This window comes from Diabrotica virgifera, chromosome 8 (assembly GCF_917563875.1).
Source record: "Diabrotica virgifera virgifera chromosome 8, PGI_DIABVI_V3a".
Classification (NCBI taxonomy): Eukaryota; Metazoa; Arthropoda; class Insecta; order Coleoptera; family Chrysomelidae; genus Diabrotica; species Diabrotica virgifera.
The window spans coordinates 61,351,973-61,375,953 of record NC_065450.1 but is presented as its reverse complement, the minus strand read 5'-3'; the positions used below and the strand labels follow the sequence as shown (position 1 = coordinate 61,375,953).

At 33.9% G+C, this 23,981-nt stretch overlaps 3 non-coding genes across 3 annotated transcripts; 2 read left to right on the top strand and 1 right to left on the bottom strand.

Moving 5' to 3' along the window:
* Positions 1–14,298: 14,298 nt before the first annotated feature.
* On the bottom strand, positions 14,299–14,370 carry Trnap-agg (transfer RNA proline (anticodon AGG)). The gene has a single exon. It is a non-coding gene; the product is annotated as a tRNA-Pro (tRNA).
* Positions 14,371–14,642: 272 nt separating this feature from the next.
* Trnap-agg (transfer RNA proline (anticodon AGG)) lies at positions 14,643–14,714 on the top strand. Its single transcript has one exon. It is a non-coding gene; the product is annotated as a tRNA-Pro (tRNA).
* A 1,699-nt stretch (positions 14,715–16,413) lies between these two features.
* Positions 16,414–16,485, top strand: Trnap-agg (transfer RNA proline (anticodon AGG)). The gene has a single exon. It is a non-coding gene; the product is annotated as a tRNA-Pro (tRNA).
* The last annotated feature ends 7,496 nt before the right edge of the window (positions 16,486–23,981 follow it).

Genomic DNA, 23,981 nt, shown 5'->3' with positions numbered 1-23,981 from the left:
TTTTCTGTTTGGAATGATCCAAAAAACCTAAAAAAACTTTTTGACATGTAAAAAAAATAATTTTAGGATAAAAACAAAAAAAAAACGTTAAAAAATTTTTGACCACCTTTTGGTCCTGGCAACATGCAAATTTGTTAAAAGGAGTCCTTTTTGAGTAAGATTGTGCAAAAAATCCGAATTAGAATATTTTTCCTAGCGGATGCGCAGTGGCTTTCTGGACTATTAATGCTCTAAACACCTACGCATATTCCGCGCTTAGCTACTTATTTGGCATTGTTAAGTGGACAAAAACGGACATCTTCAACGGAAAATCTTCAACGAAAAGTAATGACGCACCTCACAAAGGCACAAAAACACCATCCCAAAAGTGCAGTAGAAAGAACGACATTACCACGGAATTTAGGAGGAAGAGGACTTATGGATATAGGTAAGCAATTAGACAAACAAATTGCTACCTTAAGAACTTATTTTCAGATGCAAGCTGAAACATCTACTCTACATTGGGCTATCTGCGCAGTAAATGACACAACACAGATCAAACTGAGAGAACCACAAATGCGCATAAACCACCTCACTAAAGACGAAAAAATGCGGACCTGGATGGGTAAACCTCTACACGGGCGACATCCCAATGAGGTCAGCCAAGACTATGTCGACAATATAGCGTCGAACTATTGGTTGACATCAGGAAGGATGTTCCTTGAAACGGAGGGATCATTACTGGCCATTCAGGATCAGGTTATACCAACCAAAAATTACCTGAAATATATCGTCAAAGACCCTCAGGTTCAAAACGACAGATGCCGATATCGAGGTCAAGCCCAAGAAACTATCCAACATATTACCGGGGGCTGCCAGGCATTTGCTGCAACTGAATACAAGGAACGGCATGACTCAGTTGGAAAGATCCTTCATCAAGAGATAGCTATCAAACTGGGAATTCTCCAAACGGACCATCTCCCATATTATCAATACGTTCCTGAGAGTATGCTTGAGGATGGCAACTACAAGCTATACTGGGACCGCACTGTGCTCACAGACCAAACAGTGGCACATAACAGACCAGATCTCGTACTAGTTAATAAATTAACAAGACAAACAGCACTAATTGATATGGCGATACGTAACAACAATAATCTACGTAGTTGAAAAGATCGCCAAGTACAGAGATCTGGAAATTCAAATACGGAGACAATGGAGAATGCAAAGTACCTAGACCGATTATATACCGATTATTATGTCTACTACTGGAGTCATTCCGAAGACCCTCCTCGAAAGCATCAAAAAGCTGGGTCTGAATGAACATCTTTATAAGACCATGCAGAAAACTGTACTGTTCGCGACGGCCAAAAGTGTACGAAAATTTTTGGGAGATACACCTGCATACCCAGTCACCTAGGGCTCGATAACACTAGGGAAAGAGTCCCACCAGAGCTCAATCCTTTTGATACCGTAGGTATCTTAGATGAGTCAATTTTTCCCTTAGAGGTAGTGTGAGCCGTATGGCTAAATCTGGAGCAAAGAATCGATCAGATGTAAAATGTAAATTGATTAATAGCATGAGTATTGAACAAGGAATGGATTGGAATAAAATACATTGCAATTACATTGTCCAGCTACTAAGACCTGGACAAAGAAGTAAGAAGTCAAGTTCAAATCAAATAGACTGGAAGGATACCTTAATAACGCTATAATATGGCAAAACCGATATATTATTAACACTGAGGTGAAGTTAGGAATTTATAAAGCCAGCGTAAGACCATACTGACATAATATGCATCAGAAACAAGACCCGATACAGCCACAACACAAAGAATACTGTAAATGACAGAGATGATAGTAATGAAAAGAATTAATGGAAAAGTGCTGAGAAATGCAAAAGGGGAGTGAAGACATTAGAAAAAAATATACACGTACATGTAACGTAAAGTGTATAAACCATTGGACAGGCAGTAGAAAATAATAATGGAATAATCACGTAAGCAGTATGGACACAGTATGGAGGAAACAAGTGTGGTCAAAAGAGTAAGGGATAAATCCCCAATCAGTAGAATAAAGATTGGTCGACTGCGCAAAAAATGGAGTGACAAGTTTCCACAGAGGTATCAATCCGCCAAGGAAAAAGCAGAATTGATTATAAAGAGCAAGAAGAAGTTATCTCAAATATGCCATGCGTAAGCTTATTATCATTGTTGGTATTAATTCTCTTCTCAAGCCTTTAATTTATAGCCCAATAAATGACCGTTTTGGAGTGTAATTTCCAGGGGCAACTCCGAATTGCATGAAAATTTGGATTTAAGTTCTACTTACCCTCCACTTCAAAGTTGAATTTGTGTTGTTGGTTGCTTTTACTTGGGGGGTGACATTTACCCCTTCTCGGGGGGTGAAAAACGCGTGTTTAAAATAAGGCCAGAAATGGATAAATTGATTTATTTTAAGCACCTTTTGTTCTATAAAGTTTTTTACGTAAATCAATATTTTTCGAGTTATTCGCGATTTAAAATGTTGATTTTTCGACAAAAAAACAACGTTTTCAGACCGTTTTTCCCAAAACTCAAAAAGTAAATATTTTGTCGAAAAAAATATTTTTAGCAAAAGTGTAGCCTATAAAAAAACGAAAAAAATGGTGTACCAGTAAAGTCTACAAATTGAGTAGAAGCAAAGTTGTAGCTCATGAAAAATACGTTCTTATTCGTCTAATTCCAAATCGAATAATTCAACACGAAATCACCGAAGAAAGAAGCGTTTTTCGGGAAAACCTTATTAAAATTTTTAAAGTATCGAAAAAAAGCTTATTATTTGTTTTTTACAAAAGTTTACAGCATCAAAAATAAACGAGTTACACTGAAAAAAAAAAGTTGGCCCCTTTTTTTTGGTAAAAAAAATCGTGAAAACCTCCCTCTATTTAGCACCCTAAATGAAATTAATCGTTTGGATTTACCATCTATTTTAACTGTATGTGTATTGTTTATATGATCTGTAAGTTTGATTGGTTTGAAGTGCTTATTTTTAAAACATTTGGTTTTATAGTAAAAAAAAAAATTTCTAAAAATTTTTGAAAAATTTCATTTTTTCAAAATAACTTAAAAAGTATTAGTGATAAGAAAAATCTTAAAGAGTAAAAAAATGTAGGTTTTGCTATTATAAATATGCTAGTTTCATTTTGATTCTCCGCAGGACAAAAATTGGTTAAGATATGGCTGTTCAAAATTTGCATACACTCGTGATTAGTGACCCATTCAAGCTTTCTCAATTATAACCCTTTCAAAAATAAACACTTTAAACCGGTGAGACTGACAGATCATATAAAAAATAGCAGTGGCGGCTCGTGATTTTTACAATAGGGGAGGCTATACCTAACTGTAAAATATCTAGACAAATTCAAAAAAATGCGCCAAAAAATGTAATTTAAGGCCCCATCTTTTGACCATTTTTTATTTACATTTCATAATATCATCCTAATTCATAATTTCATGATATCATCATTTTAAAAATAGTAAAAGTCTAATAGTAAAAGTTTAATACCAAAGTTTGTGTCGTTTATTTGTTAACAATTCCATCTATTTGTAAATAGATACCTATGCATATCAAAATAAATAGATTTGAAGTTTTGCAGTCCATACATAATGAAGCTTCAAATTTTTTAAGATACTCAACTGAATTTTTTTAATTCTAAACGCGGCCTACTGCGAATTCAAAAACACGATAAATTACCGATATTTTGCTTTGAGTTAGAGATATCGGAAAAATTTATTTGAGCAAGTTGTTCCAAATATTATTATAATCCCACATACCAAATTTCATAACAAAATTCGCACTTTTAGATTTTTCATTATTTTTAGTCAGGACCCTAAAATTCGTTGTTCCGAGACGCACCCAACCACCCAACGGAGCTGAGAAGCTACACTGCCTCCCTTGGTATATCTCCGGGCAGCGTGTGATGGCGCCGTAGATGCCACTGTTAGGAGACCGGGTCTCCTTAAACGCCTGCTGCGCTGCACGGAGCATTAGCAACGGAGAATGCTGGGCTTCTCGGCTCCGTTCGTGCATCTCGGGATAACCCAGGGTCCTGCCTACACTAATATATGTAATAAAACTAAGACGCGATCATGCGTTCTAATGCTAAGGCTCCGTACGTATGGATAATTAGTGATAATATGGAATTTACACGTTGTATAATAGTGAGAGTAATTGTTGTTTTCGCGATTCATGATAAACAAAACAGTATAGAGTGTGTAAAAAATTTATGGGGAGGCTGAGCCTCCCTTGCCTCCTCTGACGAGCCGCCACTGAAAAATAGATAGGTAAGTAACTTGTTTGTAAAGCGGTAGAGATTAATTTCATTTGGGGAGCTAAACACGGCGAGATTTTCATGATTTTTTATAAAAAAAGAGGGCCAACTTTATTTTGAGCGTAATTCGCCTATTTTTAATGCTAAAATTTTTGTTAACAATTAAAACAAAGCTTTTTATAAACACTTTAAAAAAGTTTAAATGGGTTTTTCAAGAAAAGTGCTTAATTTTTCGGTGATTTCACCTTGAAATATTCGATTTGGAATTAGACGAATAAGAACGTATTTTTCATGAGCTACAACTTTGTTTTTATTTAATTGATGGACTTTACTGATACACCATTTTTTTGGGTTTTTTAGACTTTTGCTAAGGATATTTTTTCGATAAAATATTTACTTTTTGAGTTAATTGCGAAAAACCGTCTGAAAACGTAGTTTTTTTTGTCGAAAAATCAACATTTTCAATGGCAAATAACTCGAAAAGTATTGACTTGAGTAAAAAACTCTATAGAACAAAAGTTGCTTAAAATCAGTCAATTTATCCATTTCCGGTCTTATCTTGAACGTATGTTTTTTCACCCCCGAGAAGGAATGACTGTCACCCCTTAACTAAAAGCAACCAACGGCACAATTTCAACTTTGAAGTGGAGGGTAAGTAGAACCTAAATTCAAATTTTCATGCAATTCGGAGTTGCCCCTGAAAATTACACGGTATCACCGAATTTCCCGTTCATTTACTGGGCTATTAGTGCCCTATTTCTGTCTAATACGTCGGGTAACTCGGGTTTTAACGTTAAAACTAGTCCTATAGAAAAATAAAGGTAATTTTTCACGTCAAACATTGTTGTATATATTTCGTTTACATTCTTTTTGCTTATTCAAAATTACAGATTATGTAAAATTCGATAATAAGCACACAGTTTCCTAGAAATTCCTCCCAATCTTTTGTAATCGATATAGAATCAAAAGACAGAGTTATCAATATTTTCAATTTTTAAGAGAAATTGTGTTACCGCCGCATTGTATAGTGAAAACGGTTCAAAGCAATCTAGTGCAAAATCGGCGCCAAGTCCCAGTCGACTTTAGATGTATGGTCCCGAGGGAACATCACTTGTCTACGTTTCCCCATGGAACGGGAGAGAATCGAAAGTAATGTTTACATACAAACCGTAAAGAGGCATCAAGCCGTTGATACACAACTCTAATGTTATGAACTAAAATATACTATAATCCGTTTAATTATTTTAAATCACATTATATTATTCAGTGTAAGTGTTACCGTTAAGACCCGATTTCAGTTAAAACTCGAATTTACTATTAAAAACTAGTTTTAACTAAGCGCTTTAGACCAGTGGCGGCCGGTCAGGGTCGGCAGTGCCGACCCACACATTTATAGATATAGAATTTTTAATATTTATATCTGTGAAGTAAAAAAAAATCTGTTAGATAATACAGACTAAATTTTATTCATGGTTTTTAACCTTCGGAGTACGAAGACTGGGTCAAGCGTGACCCGAAATTCAGTTATTTCTTAATACTTTATGAAATAATTTTTTTACAAATCCGATTGATCGTAAGTTCTCCTTATTTGTTTCAATCTATTTTTTCGTATATAATTCGTGAACATGCAAATTACAGTTTTTCCTCTACGTAACATCTATGATGCCGGGTCAGTCTTGACCCGGTCTTCGGATTTCGAAGAATATTTTCAATATGTTTGTAGGTACACGTAAATCGCAGCCGTCTCTGTTTACGGGTATATGTACAGTGGAACCCCGATAAGTCGGCCTCCGATAACCCGGAAGTCTGGCTAACCCGAACCGATTTTCATCAGACAAAACAAACATTTTTTCACTTTGACCAAGTTTTTTACCAAGAAATAAACAATACTGTATACAACTGTACGTAATTTAGATGTATGGTGCATATTTTATGTATTTCATGTTTTTGCAATTATAATGGAGTTTATCTGTAAGTATACCGTGTTTTATTAATTTTTACCATATTCTCCGGCTAACTCGGATTTTCGATAACTCGGATCGGCCGCAGTCTCGATTAATCCAACTTATCGAGGTTCCACTGTATTCAAATATATGGCCGGAGCAAATTTACCTATGCCCGTTTTCTGTAAGGTATTAAAATCTGGCCGCCGGAGCGAACTAGTATATGCCCATGGGTAACCATCTTAAACAAATTAAATACAATAATTTAGGATTTTGTTTGTTTTTTGTTGAATTAAAGATACTGTTTAATAATACTGGCTATTTAAAACAATCTTATAAATAAAATGAAAATGGGTCACGCTTGACCCATCATCGTAATCTAAGTAAGTCAAATAATCTCCGTACTCCGAAGGTTAAAAGGATTTGATCAATCCGAGCGTTAAAAGTGATCCCTGCGCATAACAGACTTCTCAAAAAATCAATGATCCGAGCCATATATCTGACTTTTCGGCTAGCCGTCCCTAACTCATCCGTAGCTTGACAATTTACACGTAAAACTCAACGAAATAACAAGTCGATGAGCAAGCGAACATTACTTCTCTCCGTGGGCAATAGCAGATACGGCATGGCAGGTTAAGCGGCAAGTACAGCACATTTCGGTCTGCCGGTCGGTGTTTCATTTGAAAGCATGCATCGGTAGAAATTGTCAAAAATAATCACGCCGTTTTACGTCGTTTAATCGATATTGTAATTTTTTTAAGTTGTCAGGAATTATCATTTAGTGGACATGATGGATCGAAGCATTTGTTAAAAATCAAACTAATTATAGAGAATTAATAAAATTGTTTTAGAAATACCTATTTACTTTCTGATTCGAAGTGAATTCGTAATACAGAATGAACTAATACATATAATCAAATAGTTACATTTTGAATAACGTTGTTGAATCTGAGATTTAGAAAACCATTTGCTTTTCACTGAAAATAGATGAAACTTCTGATTATCATGTCATTCACAATTATCAATTATTGTTGTTACGTGGTAATATTTATGAGAGGTTTTTAGGTTTTAGAGATGTGAGTAAAAGCAATAAGGCAGAATATATTTTTGGTGTTTTAAAGAACATATTCAAATTTTTTGATCCCAAAAATAAATTGGTAGGGCAAACTGGGACAATCTTATGACGGCGTTGCTGTGATGAGTGGTGAATTGAATAGTCTCCAGGCAAAAGTTAAAACTATTGCATCACAAGCTTTATTTACTCACTATTATGCGCATATAATGAATTTAGTTTTACATGATACGTGTAAAAAAATAAAGAATATCGTCTTTTCTTGCCAGTTTAGCTCACCTAAACGGATTACTGCTTTAGAACAAATTTGTTTCGAAAAAAATGCGAACAGTTTGTCAGACGCGATGAAATTTTAAATCTCGGTTAGTTTTATCTAAGCAGATTATCTCTTCTAGTTTTAGTATCTGTAGCAGATTTTCGTGAACAGCTTTTGGAAGTTTTTGATTTTATTATCGAAGGCGATGATTTTGAAAGTGGCGATACCTCGATCCGTGAAGCAATCGGTTTGAGAACTTTATTAAATACTAATGACTCTTTCAATATTTTTTTAAATATTTTTAAGACAGAGTTTGCCCAAGATATTCCTTGTTGTTCAAAATCAGTCAACTGACATTATTTATTCTAAAAATAGAATACGAAAGCTGGTGCAAAATCTCAGAGATTTTCGTAATGATAGTAGTTTCCAATATATACGCAGTGACGTTTTGGATTCGCTTGATATTTCCGAATCACCCCAAAAAAGACAACGACATGATACATATCTCGAAAAACGAGTAAGTATATCTTGAAATTTTGGATACCTACAATTATATGCAAATAGATATTCGTTTTTCGAATTTTGAAGATTTGCAAATTTTTGACCTCTTTGACGATATAAAATTTAAAAGTTACCTTCGCCAAAGAATTTCCAAGATAATTATTATTACAAGTTAGGTACTTAAAAATTATGCTGGTCCAAATATTTTTAGAAAGTGGGATAAGTTGCACAATATATATGTATAATTCTATGTAGTAAGTACTGCAATTCATTACAACAAACTGTTTATCAATTTTCTTATTACCACCAATTTCTGCCTAAAAAAAACGGGATTTACCTTGTCTCAAAAGAATCAACACGTATTGTCGAAACACCATGAAACAAGAGAGAATGTCAAGTACATCAAATAAAAAAAAGCAAAAAACAACAAAATCTCCTATGATGAATTAAGCCTTTTAGTTTGATGGTATACCTATATGAGGAGACAAAAACACCTTGCCGACCCTGTCTCCAAGGCCATGAGCCGCCACTGCTTTAGACAATTCTAGTTTTAACTAGTCAAAACTAGATTTGACTGCTAAATTCAGTTAAAACTAGAAATCCAGAACAAATTTCATTTAGAGTAGTTTATACTAGTTGAAACTAGTTTTTACTGGAATTACTAGCGAATACCAGTTAAAATCGTTGCGAGAAGAGACAAATATGATTTGGCGTTTTCGTGGTAGGGTTACAAACGGTAACAAACTAGTGTGTGCAGCTGTTGATTTTTCTGCATCGTTTTTATTGGTTATATTATCATTATTACACTACTGTGTATTATTCACCATGAGTGATAATGTCGAAGATCAGGTTGAGAGCAGGGATATAAGAACTTGGAAAGAACGTTTTTGGAAAAGATCTTACAAAAGGAATAGACCAAGAAGAAAGAAAGTCACTACAATGTTGTAACCAAAGCATGTATAATAAATTAGTGCCCGAAGTACAAGATGCGGAACTGTCTGCCGAGAAAACACTAAAACGATTTAGAATTGTTGAAGTTGGCGAAATAAAAAAGTTGACTTCTAGGATTGAACCCATCAAAATTTGAAGAGAATTTTGACACAATTGAAGCAGCCCACGTTGCTATTGGTCATGGAAGTTGGGGTCGGTTGAAGACTAAAACCATCAGAAAAAACGAAAATATAACAATTCGTATGTTCAATAATTTTATATCAATTTGTGAGACCTGCCAACGGAAGAAGAGTAAAGAGAAGAGGGGTCTTGTGTCGAAACCTTTATTGCATTCAGAAATGAATAGTCGCTCTTAGGTATATTTGATCGATATGCAATCACAAGAGGATCACGGCTACAAGTTTATTATGGTTTATCAAGATCATTTAACCAAATTTGTTTTGTTGAGACCATTACAAATTAAGAGGAACGAAGTTGCTTATCAATAAATAACGGATATATTCTTGATTTTTACATTCATGCATTTTACTTTTCGATAATGGCCGAGAGTTCGGTAATGTAGTTATTAAAAATGCGGTAATGTCATACTTGCCTAAGGACATTTTAGTTCATGGAAAACCAAGGCACAACCAGAGTTAAGGTTCAGTAGAGCGAGCTAGCCAAAACATCGAGAAAATGTTAGCATTCTGGATGCAAGACAATAAAAACAAGTAGTAAAAGGACTTGCGTTTTTTATGTTAACAATCTTGTCCAGTATTTTACGTTTTAGAGAAATTATTTACAAACAACCAGAGCAGCAAATTATTTACCGAGTTTTAGTTGAATCCAGAAATTACTGAAAAGTTTAGTAAAGACTAGTTTTGACTGAAATATGTATAGTTTCAACTAGAATTAACTGAAAATATTTGATAGTTCTAGTTTTCACTAGTTAAAACTAGAATTGTCTAAAACTCATAGTTAAAACTAGTTTTTCCTAGTAAATTCGGGTTTTAACTGAAATTGGGTTTTTACAATAACATATATATTATTCAATTGCTGCTTCAATAAAAACGGGCACAAATAAAAAAACACCACAGGCTCAGAAAAAATCAAAATAAATGTCGGCATTAGAAAAGGGTACAACCTCAGTCCATGATTATTTAATTTAATAATGGATGAAGTCATAGCTCGTTTACAAAATGAATCAGGAGTACAAAATGGGTAACCTAACCATGAGAATACTTTGCTACGCAGATGATGCAATATTAATAGCCGAAAACGAAGATGACTTACGACGCCTACTACAACAATTTAAAATAACCGCCGAAAAGTACAACCTGACACTATCAACAGATAAAATCCAATCGATGGTAATATCCAAGAACCCAATTAGATGTAAATTAGAAGTGGACGACCATATAATTGAACAGATAATAGATTGTAGATACTTGGGTGTGGAAATATCTAGCAACAGGCATATATGTGGCAATAAACAAAACAGCACAGGCAACGAAAGCAGCGAGAATATCAATCTGGTTTCCTAAGGAATCTAATCTGGCGGAATAAATATATGAGCACCGAAAGCAAAATCCGCATTTATAAGACATGTGTTAAACCCGTACTGCCATACGCAGCTGACACAAGGGCTGAGACAACAAAGACCAAACAAATAATGAGAACAACAGAGATGAAAACCCTAAGATTCATAAGAGGTATCACACTTAAGTTGTACTCACTACTCACTACGGAGAACAATGGATTGTATCCTCGCTCCGACCCTTGCTCCCTGGTGTTTATATTCGTTATATTCGTGAATTCTCGCATTTAAAATAATGTATTTATTTTACATAGCGATCGATAATAGAGTTTCGATCGTTAGGTATGTAAAATAAATACATTATTTTAAATGCGAGAATTCATGAATATAAATACCAGGAAATAAGGGTCGGAGCGAGGATACAATCCAATGCTCTCCGTAGTGAGCAAACCCTTAGAGATAGAATACGAAACGAAGACACATTGAGAGAGCTAGGCGTTTAAGACGTAGTGAGATGGACAAGACTACGACAACGCATGTAGAGAGACCACGTAGATGGGATGGGCCCTGAACGTATGGCGAAATGGGCGAAGACACAGAAGCCCAACACCAGAGACTGTAACAGAAGAAACAGAACATGGTCCTATTAAAATAAGAAGAAGAAGAATAAGAATAGGAAGAAGTAGAAGAAGAAGAAGAAGAAGAAGAAGAAAAAGAAAAAGAAGAGGAAGAAGAAGAAGAAGAAGAAGAAGAAGAATAAATAAAAGGACCAAATCGCTTTTATTCAGAAAATGTAATCTTGAGTCATATTTTTATGCTCTTCTTTATATGCTATATCAGAATTATCCGACGATAGCGATCACCGATCACCATTGTGACGGCTTCTCGTTCTTCTGCAACATGAAATAATTGTCCTGCATTTTATATCTGAGTCCATTCACGATTGTTTTTTAAGCAAGAACCTTGTTTTCTTCCTATACTTCTATGACCCCCTATTTAGCCTTTAAGGATCAGTTGTAGTAGTCCATATAAACTTCCCCTCACGATTTTTTTTTAAATATTTTTCGTTTAGTAGTTCTTTATCTTTGTTAGCCCTCCTTAGTACTTTCTCATTAGTTTTTCTTGTTTTCCAAGGTATCTTCAACATCCGTCTACGAATCCACATTTCCATTGCTTCAATTCTGCTCATATTCGACACTCTTAGTGGCTCCACTTCTGCACCATACAAAAGTACAGACCAAACATAGCACTCAACCGTTCTTTGTTTTAGTTCTTGTCGTGTTGCAGGGTTGTAATATCGAGTTGGAAGGAGCCGTGTCGAGTGGTCGTGTTGGATCACGACCTTAGGAAAACACTGACTCTAACTTATAACTTTATTTACAGGTTACAACATCCATCAACGTAAGGTTACTAATATGTTGTTTCGCGGGGTATTCTTTCAGACACTTATCTCGCACGACTGCTCACTAGCATAGTAACGATCTTAATCTTAACTTGAATAATAATAATACTATAATCCTTATATTAATCCCTCTGTGGGCTTTTTATATCTTCTTATAATTTGGACTTTGAAAGTAAACGATACGTGAGTCTCCGCGAGGTTACACAAACAAACTCGGTCAATCAAACTTCGTTTTGTTTGTGATTGTAGAAACAACATCTTTTGTAACGACCTAATTATACTTAAATTATATACATTTTTTAGATACATATTATATTATACAGTAAGAGTTTCTTCCCTTACTGTACATTCTAAACTGAGTTGATTATTCCATAGAAATGTCTTCATTTTTATATAAGTAGTTTTAGTCATGGCTATTCTGCGATTTATTTCTATGAAGCTATGAATCTGGACGTGGGTTACGACTAAAGACTAAACATTTGGTTTTGAGTTTATTTTAATGCCCTCTACTACTTCGTGAATACGATCAAGTAGAATTTGGACACCTTCAATATTTTTTGACAGAATTACTGATCGTCCGGGTATCTAATTAACTACTTCTAATTAAGGACTTCGCCGTTGGTTTTTATTCCATATGGCTGTGTTTTAAGTACCTTTTTAAATAAATGGTTGGTTAATATTATACAATGTTGGGTACAAAATACAATCTTGTCTGACTCCTCGTTGTATGGAGATGTCGTTTGTGTAGTTATCTCAAATTTTTTACGATAGTAGTTTGATTCCAGTACAAAGTTTTAATGCCACGAATATCTGTGACATCTATTCCTATATTTTTTAGCATCTGCATTAATTTTACATGCTGTACTTTATCGAACGCCTTTTCGAAGTACTCGAAGCATACAAATACATTAAAAATCCACGAGGAAAATAAAATTCCTGTAGCTGGCTGTATACCATAAATAAAAAAAATACAAGATCCTTTGTAAAAGGTATATTTAAAAGACCCCAATAAGGGTTACATCACAAAACAAAACGTTTTCGGATTAATAGGTAATCTGTCATCAGTGTTAAGCCAATAGCATGCATGCGTGAGTCACCAAAAAGTTATGGGTGAAAACCCTTTAAAAGTTTCAAGATCTTAAATGATACTACATATTATTATTAATACAGATGGATGTTGCAAATATTCCTGGATATAACCCAAGGCAACACAGGACTCTAACCCACGTGGATGTGATATGCAATGAACGAACCTCACATATTGAAAATTTGTCAGTTTTGAGTCAAATTTGAGTGTCAGTTGACACTCAATTTTCAATATGTGAGGTTCATTCCTTGCATATCACATCCACGTGGGTTAGAGTCCTGTGTTGCCCTGGGTTATATCCAGGAATATTTGCAACATCCTTCTGTATTAATATCTAATAATATGTAGTATCATTTAAGATCTTGAAACTTTTAAAGGGTTTTTACCCATAACTTTTTGGTGGCTCACGCATGCATGCTATTGGCTTAACACTGATGATGGATTACCTATTAATCCGAAAACGTTTTGTTTTGTGATGTAAGCCTTATTGGGGTCTTTTAAATATACCTTTTACAAAGGAACAAATACATTATTTTCTATATATTTTACAATTTTCTTTCTTAGTAAGACCATCTAAAACAGTGATGAGCAAAGTACGGCCCGCGGGTCAACTCCGGCCCGCGAAAGTATTTAATCCGGTCCGTCGAGGGTCCATAAACATAGATAGTAAGATAGTATACATATAGCCTTAACACAAAATGCATTTTTTCTGTAATTCTGATCCTCCTATAGAATTTCTTGAACTTTGTGGTCCCCCATTAAAAAAGTTTGCCCACCACTGATCTAAAAAATATTTGATACGCCACTCAACTCGTCCAGAATATACCTATCTAAAGTTTTTTTTATTTACTTATAAAAGATCTCTACCCCTGTTGTTTTCGACATTTTTCAATAATCGCCCTGTATCTCGCTAATCTGGGGAGATACTGATGGTGTGATTGGCAATCGTTCCTTTTAACGACAAAGAAGTCAGGACATATTATTTATCTTCACGATGTTTTTTCTATCTCCTCTTCGATCTCCTCTAATTTTGGGCGTAAAATCTGTAAAACCTACCAGTTCGGGACACCCTGTACATAGAATTATATTATAAGAACTATTACAAAAATAATGTTTTAGCTTTTTTACTAAGTAAACCGCGTGAACCATGAAATGTTATTGGTGGAGGAGACTTGTACGTTTATCTCGCATGTCGAGATATTGTCACACATTATCGAAATATACAATGTAATAATTTTAAATATTGAAAAATTATCAATAAAAAATAAAAAAAAATTTTGGGCTCGTCCGGGATTTGAACCCGGGACCTCCCGCACCCTAAGCGGAAATCATACCCCTAGACCAACGAGCCATGAACATTGTTTTCGAATTATCGATTCGAGCGGAACGATCATTGACCTCTATTATCAATAATAACAATTTTAATTATATTATTTATTTATTTAACAATATTATTTATTTTGATAACGAATAGTATATAATAATATATAAAGTTTAATAATGTTATAATATTAATACTTACAGAATAAATACGAGTAAAACATAATAAAATTTTCCTATCTGTTTTTAGTAAATTTTTTTAACTAAAAATTTTTGACATTCGCTTTGCATTTGACACAACATGGCTCGTTGGTCTAGGGGTATGATTTCCGCTTAGGGTGCGGGAGGTCCCGGGTTCAAATCCCGGACGAGCCCAACTTTTTAATGATTCATTAATAAAAATTAGGTAAAAATTATTAAATTAAATTATTTGGAATGTTCTTCGCTCTTCTCCAAGATAGCACTTTCATGGTACCTAGCTACAATCCCTCTTCTAATCTCTGCTTCAATCCCTTTCAGGTTACAAAACACAACCCACAAACCCTGGTTGTTATTTTTGTCAATTTTTATTTTTGTTTTGGGTTGATTGTAGGTGTACCTACCTAGTACTTGGATGTCTTTTATTAGTACTTATAGTATGCCACCTAATATTCGTACTTTCCATTGATTATCAATTATCACAGCTTCTTCAGTGGAACAATATCTTAGGTTTTCCGTAAGTAGATAGGATAGAGATTTCTTGATTCATTGCTATATTTGTTATTTGTCTATTATTTGGATTAAGGAGAAAATGTGGTCAATAGTTGATCGCCCTCCATACGAAATCCTGTTTGTTCTCTTGCTTCAGAATATAAATAATAATAAATATTCTTTTTGGGTTCGATTCTTCAAAACTTTCCCATAACTAATATTCTACTCATATATCCAGATCCTCGGTACTTTTCACAATTTATTGTTCTTATCTCTCTTTTTATGTCTAGTATTGAGATATGATTTTTCCACCTACCTCTACCGAAAGTATACTTTTCCGGACCTGATTGTAGGGAGCAAAGTTGTACTTTTCCTCCCTAGGGAGGAAAATATTTTTCCTCCCTAGGGAGGAAAAGTAAAAGTGACGTCATGGTATTTCATTCATGAAATGTAACTTATTGACGCCCTGTACAATATCTATTTTCTATTACGTAAGTTTCTATACATTTTAACGTTTATTTATAAAACACTCTGTATTTTGCAGAATGGTAAAAAACAGTAAATTGTTATTTTAATTTAACAATGTTTACATTATTAATTTGACTTATATTTGACAGTTGACAGTTATATTGTACGTACTTGTTAGTTTTAGTTCTAATAAATTTTGTTGGTTAGTTACATAAATAAATTAAGTAAAAATGAAAAAATGACTTGTTATTTGAGGAAGGTGGAAAAACCATATGTATAACATGGGAGTAAAGTGCCTTTTCCTCCCTTGAATGATTACTGCCCTCCGCTACGCGTCGGGCAGTAAACTTCATTCTTGGGAGGAAAAGTAGCACTTTCCTCCCTTGTTATACAAATAGCTATTTCATTCCATAGGGATTTCGCTTGTGTATAATATACATATTAATATGCATTCTTGAAATAGTTGCCGAATAAATATATGTACTTATTTAAAACTTAAAATTTTTCATTACTCAACCTTGAATGTATCAAAGAATTACAGACTATATCATTATAGCTATGGTCGATTCTAAATAATTTGATTTATTTAATTTTTATTAATGAATGATAAAAAAGCTGGACTCGTCCGGGATCTGAACCCGGGACCTCCCGCACCCTAGGCGGAAATCATACCCCTTGACTCTAGACTAGACCATTGACCCATGTGTCAAATGCGAAGCAATTGTCAAAAATTTTTAGCGACTTTTTTAACTAAAAAAATAATAAATTTGATTATGCTTACTCTTATTTATCTTGTATTAATATTATAACATCAATAAACTTTATAATATTACCGGTAAACATAACTCTGAATAGTGTTTTCCAAAGCTGATCTTAAACTTTGCGTATATGACTACATTTACTCAAGGATTCACATGGCTCGTTGGTCTAGGGGTATGATTTCCGCTTAGGGTGCGGGAGGTCCCGGGTTCAAATCCCGGACGAGCCCAATCTCTTTTTGTTTTTTTCTTTATAAAAAATATCTGTTTTTAGAGATTAATAAAACACTGATACAAGCCCATTGAAAATATGGCAAAGAAGTATGAAAATAGTCTTATCAAGCCCAGTGGCGGCTGGTGACTCAAAAATTTGGTAGTTCTGCAGTATTTTTTGGTTTTTTTTAATTCAATATCTTTTAATCGTTGTATTTTACAACGAGGCTTTTAGTTTGATATTTTACACCATATATTTATTCATTATGTTATATCTATTAAAAAATAATAAAGAACTTACCGATTTTCTTCTTTTCAAATTGAAGATAAATCCAATTATATCAAAAATAGCAATGGTACATTATGGCACACTAGTAATTGTTTTATAGTTTATGTTTTTAGTAGAATTTTATCGATAAATACGCGAAACTAAGGAATGCAAACGAAAAAACACTACAAACAAAATCGCCACAACAATAATTGCATTATAGGGTCTTACGAACTAACTACACACAGAGCCAAATATATTATTTTTTTTATAAATAAGCTCGATTCGTCGATTTTTTTTAAAGCAAACTTGTCTATAACTTTTTCATTAAAGTTTGGTATTTCTTTTATAAGTGTTTTTTCTACCGACAACATGGTTAATGCTACAAGTCGGTCTTCAGTCATGGAATTTCGCAAGAATGTTTTAATCCGTTTTAAACTCGAAAAGCACCTTTCAGCTTCTGCCGTACTCATGGGCACTGTAATTAGAATTTGAAGCAGTTTTACAGTTTCTTGAAAAGGCTCTGTTAAATTATTTTCAATTAAAAATTTTAAAAAAGGTATTGCCCCATTAATGTCTCTACAGTCTCTTCTAAAATAAATAACAGATAATTCAGTCTTCAAGCGCTCCCTATCTAAATTTGGATATGACGCGCAAGTCAGGCTTAAATTATCATCTGGGAAATTAGCACAATAATTATCAAATTGCTCAGGATAAAGCAATGAAGTTGCAAGTAGGTGATTTTTAAAAGCAAATCTATCATTTGCACAATTATTTATGATTATATCACAAACTTCGCTAGATGCTCTCCGATGATCTACTGGACTGTTATCCTTCCGTAACCTTTTAGTTGGTAATGGTTCAACGCATAAACTAGAACCTTGGTCAATGGTATCATCTATTGAATTTCTAACTGAATTCATGTATCTTTCGAAATCTGTCACCTTTTTATTGATTTCCAAAGGATCCGTTTTAGTCTTTTGAAGGGCATTATACAAAACGTCTACTTGTGGCATTATGCGATGGAAAAATGTTAACCAAAAAACAAAATTTTGATCCACTAGTATTCTTCGAATGGAAGACGCTGAACTACAGACAGCTGCCTTATCAAACGATTCTTCTATTTCTTCCATACATTCGATAAAAGAAGATCGATGTTCAAACACAACATTAACAGTTCGAATATTGAAGTTCCAGCGAGTTGGAGCGCCATGAGGAATTTTCTTTTGGACGATTTTATCTAAAACTGCCACTCGTTGTGGCGAATTTTTAAAAAAGGTAGGGATTTCATTTAAATTTCCAAAAAAAAGTCTAACTTGAGAGTTTTCGGAACAAGCCTTAGACATTATTAAATTTAATTGATGCGCGTAACAGTGTACAAAATGAGCAAATGGATATTTTTCTTTGATTCTGGCTTGAACTCCTGCGTGCTGTCCACACATGACCGCTGCCCCATCATAACTCTGAGCAATTAGTTTATTATTTGAGTTTTCCAGGATAGGATCCAAAACACTGAAAATGTTTTTGCTTAAAGTATCTGCATTTAATTTTGAAGGTACCAAATATCTAAATACTACAACCATTTGTGATTTTGCTGAAATGTCTGTAGTCTCGTCGGTCATGACAGCTAGATATGGAGATTCCCGAATTTCCTCCAAAATTTTATCCTGGCATAATTCCAACATGCAGTCCAAAATATCATTTTGAATTTCTTTAGAAATGCCCTTAAAAACCGTCGATTCTTCCAAGTGTTGTGCTAAAGTTCTATCCAATTCAGCAGTAAAATTTATGAGGCCGCGAAAAATTCCAGGATTGTCGGATGTTTGTGTCTCGTCGTGTCCCCGAAGCGCCAATTCGAAAACACTACAAAATTTTATGCAGTCTATAATTTTTGAGAGAACATACCTATTTTTTGTTACAGCTTCATTGAATTTTTGAACATTTATCCAGTATGCAGAATCTAACTGTTCTTTAATATTCACGGAGCCTAATAAAGCATATTCCATTTGATTGTGCAAATGATGCTTAGGAGTTTCGTGCTTTTTTATTTTATCACTTAAATGTACTAAGTCTGTTACACCAACTTGCGTCCATGACTTATCACCTCCAAAGAGTACACAAGGAAAACAGAAAAGAGCGTTTTTTCTGTTGCAGCCACATATCCAACTATTTCTCGTATAAATATCGCAATTAAATTGTCGTTTGTAATTTTTCCCTCGGCTTGATCCTTCTTTTTCGATTTTAATATCCGGCAAAGGACGTCCTTTGCATTTTAATTCTAGTTTTTCGTCATAAGAATATTTAAAGAATCTCTCAACATTAATCAAATTATAAATAACATCCATCCTGAACAGCACTTTTATTCTCATATACTTAATATAAATACCGAATTACGTGCAGGACAACTTATTTTAACAGTCGTCGCGTGGCGATCACCGATTATTTAAAATTACAATAAACGTAGGTTTCTACACACTAGTTCGAACTGCGACAAATGCAGCTCAAATATTGCTTTCAGTCGTCGTCTGAAAAGTGTAGGCGAGGGTTGAGCGGGTGTTATCGGGGATATCTTTAACAGTTCACAGCTCGGAGTAGCACCGGTCCGGTCAAATAAGTGGGACTTGCTATCGCCATGAGATGCGACGGACGACAGATTAAAATAAAGGCGGCCATGCACGAAAACCATCTAAATGAATTTAGATTTTATAAGTAGTGATATTTTTTATTTAATTTTCAAAGTAATTTTGTTTGGATTATTTTGGTGGTTCTGCAGCTCCGCAGCACTTATATACCAACCGCCACTGATCAAGCCCCTAGTAGCCTAGTCAACATGCTGAACGAAGTGATATTTTTTGGTTTGACATTGTTAATGATGGTAGACGGAGAGCTAGAGCCGAAAAATCATCGTCATAAGTAATATGGAGTTTTTCCTGTGAAATGTGTCCATTGTATATTGACAATTATGACCTCTTTCAGGCTGACACCTCAGTGGATACAGAAAGTAGCAATAAGTCATGAAAGGGGAAAGTTAGTGCAGTCATTAAAGGTTTTCACTTCCTATTTTGTTAAACCTCCATCGATTTGCATGAAAATTGGTGACTAGTTAGAGCATATCTCAAGAAACAAAACTGATTTGGTGCCACTTGCACTTTTACCCTGGTGGTGAATACCACCCCTTCCCGCGGGTGAAAACTATTTTATTAAAAATAACTCCACAAATCGATAGAGGACAAATTTTAAGTAAAATTTGTTATATCATGTTATTAAAATAAATCAATACTTTTTGAGTTATTAAAGATCAAAGATTTGTCTATTTAAGAGCATATGCGTGAAGTTACGGATGATGAAAAGAACATGGTAATTAATTGTATGTTAGTAAAATATTATTTTTGTATTATTTCGATATTTAATTGAATTTTTTTTTCATTATAAATGTCCAGAAACTGGGGGTGTCCAATAATGGGTACATTTGACATATTCGAATACATTTTTGCTAAATTTAAAATATCGAAATAATATAAAAATAATATTTTAGTAACATACAATTAATTAATATGTTCTTTTTATCATCCGTAACTTCACGCATGTGCTCTTAAACAGACAAATCTTTGATCTTTAATAACTCAAAAAGTATTGATTTATTTTAATAACATGATATAACAAATTTTACTTATAATTTGTCCCTCTATCGATTTGTGGGGTTATTTTTAATAAAATCGTTTTCACCCTCGAGAAGGGGTGGTATCCACCCCCAGGGTAAAAGTGCAAGTTGGCACCAAATCATTTTTATTTCCTGAGGTATGTTCTAACTAGTCACCAATTTTCATGCAAATCGATGGAGGTTTAACAAAATAGGAGGTGAAAACCTTTAAAGACTACACTAACTTTCCCCTTTCATCCCTTATTGCTACTTCCTGTAGCAAAGGGGTCATAATTATCAATATACAATAGACACATTGCACATGCCAAACTCCATATTACTTATGACGATGATTTTTCCGCTCTAGCTCTTAGACTATTGGTAAGGTAAGACAATAAGTCGAGCAATATCTGTTAATAGAGGTATTTTCTTCGAGATATACTTAAAAATTCTTAATTTTCGTACCGTTACAACTAGGGATGAGAAAAACCTACCGGTTTAAACATAAAACCGGTTTTTTTACTTCGCAATAACCGGTTTTACCGGTTGTTTTTTTTTGTCCCGGTTATAACCGGTTTTTTCTTTTTAAAGTAAAAACCGGTTATTAGGTTTGTACGGTGATTAGGATTACGTTAGGTATTATTTCGGATCCCAATCATAATTATTATTCTCAAGTAATTATTCCAAACAAAACCATAATTCAAATTTTATTTTATTTTATAAAATACAGAAGCAAACTGAAAGTGCAATCTCACATCAGCCAGAAACAATTAATTATTAAGTTTTATTATAATATTTCCTTGAAAAGGTATTTGTAATCATAATATTTACATAAGAAGTGATCTGGTTGAATTAGACGCAAACATCATCTATTTTTCACACTTAACTCTTGACATTGAAAGTGGGCGAATGAGTTTTTCCGATTACCAAAAATATGCTCTGACTATGAATATCGAATTACTGATTACGAATACGAATCTCCAAGAATTTCACTACGTTTTCAAAACGATACACTCATACAGGAAGTATTAAATGAGTTAAAATGTACCTATTCTACAAATATACAAACGTGTTAAAAGTAATACACGTCCTTTCGATAGTACTAATTTTGATCATATTGATATCGAGTCGAATGGAGTATCGCAAACTAAAGTGACGTGTAAATGTAACTTTGTAATCTATTGGATTAAAAAAACCGAAAACCGGTTTTTCCAAAAACCGGTTTTTTTGGCCGGTTATAACCGCCAGGTTAAACCGTAAGCAAAAAAAACGGTATAACCGAAAACCGGTGTTTTGTCAAAAACCGCCATCCCTAGTTACAACCTGTCCCAATAGATGATACAACTATGGGCCATTCCACGAACATACGCCTGTTTTGGATTACTTCGACAACGAATATTTTAATGTGCAACATAAGAAGTACGAAAGTAAATGGCGCTAATAATTATTCCAATAAACAACAATGTAATTTGCAATTTACTTTTGTTCTTATTTTGCACAGTAAAATATTCGTTGTCAAAGTAATCCAAAACAGGCGTATGTTCGTGGAATAGGGTATAGCACCAAGCGCGGGGTAAGTTATAACTTTATAACAATGAACTTTTGTGGTAAAATGCTAGTTGATTAATAAATATCAGTCTTTTTAACTATTCTTCAGTTCAGTTTTGTTCAGAAAGAGTTAAACTAGCGTTTAATGTTTAATTAGTGATAATTGCTAACAGCGCTGTCAAGATATTTATATTTGATTTTATGAAAATTATTACAATTACTTCCTGCTCTTCTACTTTTATTGATTTTATTGTTACGCGCTCTTTTCGTTGTTGCAGGATTTAAAATGACCTCAACATGTAACTTTTGTTTTAATTCTCAAGTCTTACAGCTTAACCTTGCTCGTTAGAATAAATAGCTTAAATTTCTGAAGGTAATTTATGTACGAACATTGTATGAAGCAAAACGTTTAACTCTGGACGGAGAGCTATCTTTATTTTCCGTAGTTACATATATAAATTAGTGTAATGACACTAAATAGTTACCGCTTGTAATACCAAAGAGTAACCGGTTAATTTTCCGCATGACCTATTTTGCAAAACAGTTTATCTTCTAATTCGCCGGGATTATACTACATATATTTTAGGTTAAAGTTTATTTGCCGTTAATCCAGTAACATGATCATATAAAATATATGTGTATATATAATTTTTACATTGTAAGGGAGATTATGCTTTAACTGTGAGTAATATTAAAATAGTAAATTAAGGCGAATCGTTACCTCCTTTACTTAGAGCTGTTGGCATTTAAATTATTGTATTTGTTTAACCTCCTCAATAGTAGAGGATCCGATATAAGGTCGATTTGCACCGATCTGTTTACAAGATCAGACATTAGTCTAGAGCTCAGAATGCGAATGATCAGATGTTATATGTTTTGCTATATGGCTGTGAAAGTTGGACAATGGACTCTGAAACAGAAAAAAGAATAGATACCTTTGAGATGTATATGTATATTTACAGTTCAAGTTGATTATCCTGTAGGAGTTGACTATTCCCAGACGGTTTATATTTATCTTTATTATTATTATCCCTATCGCTACATATTCTATATTTAGAATTCAGTTTCAGTTGAATTACCTAAAAGTACAGGCTGAAGGATGAGAGTGCTATAAACACGAGTATCGAACATTGAGTATTGGGATTATTTTTATGACCCACCGTACAAAACTTGCATTGACCAGTTTCCGAATTTCTGCAACTTTGTAGTTTACCTACAACTTATTACTTATTCATGGATCGTGCTAATATAAAAAAATACAAGTGTTTGAGTTAGCACGTGTAGGCAGGCACCGGCGGTTAGTCTTTAAACAAGTGTTGAAACAAGGTCTTCGGTAATCAGGTAAAACGAGTAAGGAACCTAGCAAAAGCGTTCCCTTTGTTTCTTAATAAATTTTGTTTTATTTTTTGATGAATATTTATTCTTTGTTACGAAAATGTTATACATAAAATTTAAAACAAAAAAGGTCCTCTACATAATTGTTATAAAACCAACGGTTCCCGAGTTATGAAGGGGTGAAAAGTGGAGGTTTTCGATACTTTTTATATTTTTTGGGCAATTTATAATATTAGTACTGATGAAAGAAATTTTCTTTAACAGGATTGTGTTTTGTAAATAAAATTTGCTATTTCAGTGGCCGATGGTATGTCAGTGATGGTTCCATGACATCTCGTAACGCGACACTTCGTAACCGGACAGTTGGTAACGGACAATTCGTAACAGCGACAGTTCGTAACGGCGACAATTCGTAACGGCGACAGTTCGTAACTATACAAATTCGTAACGGACAATTCGTAACCTCTAAATTGAATTATTCTGTTTATTGTTGTTAACGTGGAAACTAACTGTTATTACAGTTATAAATGAAATTATGTTCATCAATTTAAGGAATCAGTATCAGGATAAACATTTTTAAGGCATTTCATATTTCGTGTTTCAGAACATAATAAAAGTAGTTAAACCAAGTATTAAAGTATTACAAGCCATCCCTCTTATCAGCTATAACCGTTGATTGAATGCCCCAAAGCTATTACCAATCACAAGGTTTATTATAATAA